This window comes from Tyto alba, unplaced genomic scaffold (genome assembly GCF_018691265.1).
Source record: "Tyto alba isolate M040663 unplaced genomic scaffold, T.alba_DEE_v4.0 Super-Scaffold_3, whole genome shotgun sequence".
Lineage (NCBI taxonomy): Eukaryota > Metazoa > Chordata > Aves > Strigiformes > Tytonidae > Tyto > Tyto alba.
Genome location: NW_024881304.1, coordinates 86,500 through 92,847, shown reverse-complemented (window position 1 = coordinate 92,847; position 6,348 = coordinate 86,500). Strand labels below are relative to the sequence as shown.

General features: G+C 37.7%; 1 protein-coding gene across 2 annotated transcripts in view; it reads right to left on the bottom strand.

The window, feature by feature from the left end:
• Positions 1 to 6,348, bottom strand: part of LOC104369327 (centromere protein P) — a 149,635-nt gene that overhangs the window by 86,281 nt on the left and 57,006 nt on the right. The window lies entirely within an intron of this gene.

Below are 6,348 nucleotides of genomic sequence, written 5' to 3'. Positions count from 1 at the left end.
ACCTTTCTGACTCTTCTTTAGATATTTTCTCTTTTCTTCCTTCTTCCAACTCTACATATCTTGTGGATCATTTATCACTGCTGTTCTTCACAAAGTTAAAAATTCAATGCTTTGTTTGAAGCAGCTACAGGAAATGACACAGACTAGTAGTAGAAGGAAATACTACATAGAAATCAAGGAATTCCCATTCTCAGCCTTTCTACCACCTCCTTAAGTACACCAAGCAATAAGCATCAAGTCCAACATTTTTTTTTTTTTCATCTGCTTGGTCTTTTTGTATTTAGTATTTTGTTAGCACCACTATGCTGCTGAGACCCAAAACCACATGAGGAGAGGGAGAGTGGGACAGGGGAGGCTTTTACTGAAGAACAGTTTTTGCAGACAGAAATTCTGTAACACACTCAAGGCAGAATAAAAACAAAATGAAACACTAAACAAAACACAAAACAAATCTGCAGATCATCAAGCATCTTTCTAGGAGTTCATTTCCTAGCAAATAACATAAGGAAAGCAGTTATCAGTGCTGAAAATAGTACTCAATGAGTATATTCTTCATCAGTTAGTTTAGTTTACATCATGGACTCCTTCAGCCATAGCTATGTCATCATGCATGAAGAGGTATGATCTCTCAATAGAGACCAGTGTTACAAGACAAGCCTGATGTACATATAGAAAAGAAGGCAATAATTTCAGGAGATTTTTCTACTAGGGAACTAGGTACTATACACATAGCGAATGCAGAACTGTTAATGTACAGTTTGTACAGGGAATGCATACCAGTTTTTACTGCAACTCTGCTTTCCCAGTGAAGGCATAGTCTGAGCCTCTCCATACATCATACTTTAAATCCAACAGTAACAAATCTAACAAGGTTACAGAGAAAAATGGCCAACTCTTTAAGCCACCTCTACAAGATTTATGAGGAACATGGAAGAATTTTCAAAAGAGCAAGGGCAGAAATAAGTAACTGAAAATGAAACAGCCTAGTTACATAAAGAATAACACACCATACAGACTAGTCATTTACCCCAGAGTACGTCATCATCCCGCAAAATCTTTACAGTCATACTCAAGCAGGACCACCTACTACTTCATGGTAACAGCCCAAGTGCACATTCACACCCTCCGGGAAATACTAACCTTCCCTTAATTATGGCAGTAGAAGGCAGGGTAGCCTATAAACAGCTCATAACCCCATACCAGCGAAACAAAGCACTGTCAATAATGACTGTCCAAGAATAAAGTGAAGATTTTAAATAAATACCCATTCTTATCTAGTAACAGCTAAAAAGCTGAAGTCTTTAATGTTCCACAAAATGTTCACTGCTTATAAAACTTACTATCAAAAAGATAGAGGAAAGGCAAATAAAGGATGAGGCAGGAAAATCTGTAGATGACCAGAGGTTAATCAAGAGCTAAAAAAAGATTTGAAGGACTTCTAGTGGAAAAAAGTCGTCAAGCTGCAACATAACAGCAAAAAGAAGATCAATCCTAAAGAAGGATAAGATTGAAAAACATATGGAAAATTTCCAAATCTTTAATTTACTTTGTAGAACACTGAGAGTTTTCACCTGGAGTAAGTGGGATAAAGGTAGACTTCAATCAGATCTTCAGTTGAAAGCACAACAAAGAGCAAGTTCAATGCTAGTAAAAGAGAATTGATAATAGAAAAATCATTACGTTTATATGAATCACTAGTTTAAATGTATTCTTAAGTACTCATACTATACTAGTTATACCAGTACAGCAATGACAACATAAATAGAAAAGCTGATTCAAATTTTGCAGCTTAACGAAGACCAATAAACTCACAGTGTAATGTAGTACATTATTCTACACTGATTTAGTGGTAAGGATTAAAAGGAAATATAACAGAGAAAGCAAACAACTCTTTATCTAATTGAGGTTTATGCAATAGACAACAGGAATGCTACACCTGTCAAGACTAAGACATTTAAGCAAATGGGCTAAAGTCTGAATGCGTGTAGAACAACTTCTGCTTTCTTTTGTTAGCCTACACCTCTCTACCCCAAAGCAGGCTCGTTCAGCCAACCCGCTGCTAATAAATCTACTCAGAAGCAAGGAGCTCTTGGAAGCAATTACCTATATTCTCAGTAAATCTTAATTGCATTTTGCATAAGAATTCCAAACATAACAAATGCCCACAAGTGAGTAGGTTGCCACATGAAAAAAAAAAATCCTTATTGCTTTTGTTCAAACTGTCTGTGTTCCTATGATTAATGGCCAGGCACTTATAATGGCCACTGGGCTTTTTGGTCTCCCAAGGCAAGGTGTTTCAGCTGAGGCTAGATAACAATCCTAATACAGACTCCAGAAAGTAGCCCTCAGTCTCAGATCTCATCTGAAACTTTCCTGAGGGCACGGCTTTAGCAGAGTAGTCCTAGTCCCTAGAAAGCATGGTTAGTACCTTCTCAGATTTGTTTGCAGGTACTCTCATAAGAGTTGCACCAAATTTTAGGTCAATTGTTCAAGTCAATATAGTGGGAAAGCTTTGTAAAAAGGCAGCGAAGCCCTAACTGGCAGAAGACTATATGGTCTTGATCTTATCCTTCCAAAGCCTTACAAACTCTCTTGCCTTATCCATGCATTCAGACTGAGAAACTCTTTCTACAGTCAGCATCCATAGATACATACAACATTCACAGAAAATACATACAACATTCACCTCCACTTTTGCACTTAATAATCTCTAAAGGATTTTATCAACTGCTTAGCTTTTCATCATCTTCAGGCAAATTCAGCTAGCTTTGAAGTTTAAAAACCTTCATCTGTGACAAATTATATTGGCAATTTTGCATTAAGGCAAGTAAGTATCAAATGATTCATTCTAAAATCAACTCCTGAAATAATTAATTTTAGAGAAAAGAGAGTAATTTCCTATATCACATTACATAAATTCATAAGATGTCTGTCACTTATGAGAAAAAAATTAGCTTAACAACCCTCCACTATTTTCACATATCATTCTTCAGCTAGCATTTGTAGGTAATAATAACTAATGATTTACAGAACTTGCATCTTTGGCATACTTCAGCCTAAACCCAAATGGATGTCACTATGACATACAGACATTACAATATAAAATGTGCCTTACACAGTTTCAGCATGGATTTCTGTACATGGACAGCAATGAAATTAACAGCATAATAGCTAACTCATGATAATACACTAGTGTTCAGTGGCCTTTCCACAGAACAAGGCAGTTCAGTATCAGCAGCCACAGAGAAAAATTGTCAAGAAATTAACTCCACCTTTATGTTCTCTGTAGATGTTATGGAAAAAGGAAAGAGGGAGAAAGAGAGATTTGATATAAATCCTTCTATTGATACCTGCAAACTAAGATTATTAGAAAATAGGTATTTGTGGAATAGAATTATTAAGATCAATTTAAGATGATTTAACCATTTAACAATTGTGCTGCAGAACAAATACTGATCTTTTGAGAAATAGTTGGAATAACTGTAGGATAAGGCACTCATAAATAAACTTACTGGAGACAGTTTGGCCTTGTAGTGGCAGGTGCAAAGGAACATAAATGACAAGGAGGACAAAATCTGCCTGACCACAGGACTGAGTTTGCACAGAAGGGTCAACTGGCAAACGCAGTGAAGAAGACTAAGAGCCTTCATCTGAAGACCCCCGAAGACCACCTGAAGACTCCAACAGATATGCGCAAACGACATTAACATCTGCTAAATGAGTTCCTGGAAAAGTTATGAATATGATAAAAAGGCAATGAATATGTATGATTAAGGTAGTATAAACGCTTGTTGATTTCATTTTCACACACACAAATTAGGAGGAGCTCTCCCCTGTGTGTCCGGCGCTGTAATAAAGAATGCCTGCTTTCTAAAACTGCAAAATTGAGTCTTAAAAAGTGAATTAATTACCACTTTCCAGTAACACTATGAGTCTTCTCTTACCTCTACAGGTAACTACATTCCTCTAATAAAAAAAAAAATAATATTTATTCCAGCTAATTTTTCCAAACTTTAATGGGCTTCTCTCTACTGAAAATCTGTCAGGTCCCTACAAGACAGTTAACAAATTTCACCAGAGGATGGCAGCCTATTGTTACCAATGCAAGGAAAACTAATTCTATCAAATAAATAACAGACTGTTACTGCACAGTAATAGTCCAGGAAACTTCAAATACTGATTAAGCAGAGTAGCCTGTCTGAGTACTTCTAAAGACTAATTTCTATATCTTGTTCTACACCATTACCTTTGCCAAAGGATGAAATAACCTCATGTCTTAGTCTGCTCTCTGCCTCATTCCCTAATACCAGCCTGCATGATGCAGTACTTTAAAACACAGCAATACAAAGAATAATATAGAAATTGCAGAACATTAGCAGACAAATAACAACATACTTTATAAGATACTGGAAGTTTAAAGCATACAAAATACTATCAAATCATGATTTAATTTGAACTATCAGCTATGTCAAGTGCATACCATGTAAATCAAAATGTACATTCAATAAAACAGGATTTCTTTCATACCCATATTGAAAAGACAAACAAAAGCAAAATTTTGAAGCATCCAACCCCTTCAGTTTGAGACAGTTTGCTCTGCAAGACACTTAATGAAGAACAGTTTTGTAAAGTTTCTTATGCTATGCAACACTCAATCTCCCATCACAAAATCCCATTCCACCCCATATCCTTAATCATATTAGTCCCGATACAGTCCCTTCTTTATTTCCTGTATTTCCTTCACAGCGATATATTCATAGGTTAGAAGTATGGGTTCAGAATCAACTACTTGGTTGTGTGCAGACCAGTGTATGAAACTTGCATATCATCTAGGTGCTCTCTCTTGCTGCTAAACAAGTTATATAAGGTGAGGAAGTGTTGATTTTTCTTCCTTTATCCAGTATCAATAGTGCCTTCCTCCTCTGCCCAGCTGCCAATTTACATAAAATCAGCAGGAATTCAGTGTACCTGGCAAATTGGATAAAAGTGTCCACTATGCTCAGAAGTATCAGGAAAGAGGAAAGGACAGATGGACAGAGAAAGAGCACAGATACTTAGATATCACTGCATGACCTCATGAAAAGAAGAGTTGTAAAATCATAAAAGCACAATGAAGTATGGGCTGGATGAACAGACAGCGAGGTGGATGACTGAACGTGGTGATCTAGTGAACTCTAGTTGGAAGCCAGTAACTAGCGATGTGTCCCAGGTGCCAATACTGGCTCCAATTCTGTTCAACATCTTCATTAATGATCCGGATGATAGGGCAGATCATCCTCAGCAAATTCACTGCTGACACAAAAGTGGGAGGAGTGGCTTGTACTCCAGAGGATTGTGCTGCCACCCAGAGCGACCTTGACAGGCTGGAGAAATGAGCCAACAGGAACCTCATGCAGTTCAACAAAGGGAAGTGCAAATCCTGGAGCTGGGGAGGAATACCCCATTGCATTGGGAAACTAGCTGGAAAGCAGCTTTGCTGAAAAGGACCTGGGGGTCCTGGTGGACAATAAGTTGAACATTAGCCAGCAATGCCTTTGGAGCAAGAAAGCTAACAGTATCCTGGGCTGCATTAGAAGAATGGGGACAATCTCTCCATTCCCAGTGTTGCTGTTGCTAAGTTATTGCATGAACAAGGAACCTACAGAAGCCTGGATTCCTATGGATTTGAGCCTTACAACTTTTGTTGTTTCTACCTCACACCAATACCTCAGCGTGTTCTCCTACAGCTGCCTTCCACAGCTACCACCTGTTTGGCTGCCAAGTGACAGAGCTAAAAGTACGCCAAGAGGTTAGTCAACATCTGTGTCGTCTTGCCATCTGGCTGCTACTCTAGGAAGAATTTATAACTGTCTTTTCCTCAGTTGAAGTACCTCCTTGGAGTGCTTTCCTCTACCCAGCTGCTATTTTTCACAAGTTTGTAGAAAGTACCAATACATTTCCCTCTATGCTATGTCAAATTTGGTTATAACTGGCAGTGAGGATCAAAATATACTGGATGAAATAAGTGCCAAAGACAAAAAGTTCATTTTCCTTCGGAAATCAAACCAAGTTTGGCTATTCTAACCATAGTAGAAACTTATAGAAATTTTCATATCAGCAAGTATCCCACTAAGAATTCCTGCACCAGAATTTCCCAAAAGGGAAGCAAATGCCCAAGACCAGACCAGGCGGAACAGTATATAAACTGAGATATGCAAATTTTTTAACCGTTCATATTGGCTTGGTAAAGTGGTAAAATAGTTCAGCTACCTAAACCGGGTTATGAACGTGAAATCTGGTACAACTTCACTGTTATGAAACTTCTAAATCATTTCACATAATTTCAAAAAGCATTTACCTATGTCCTAA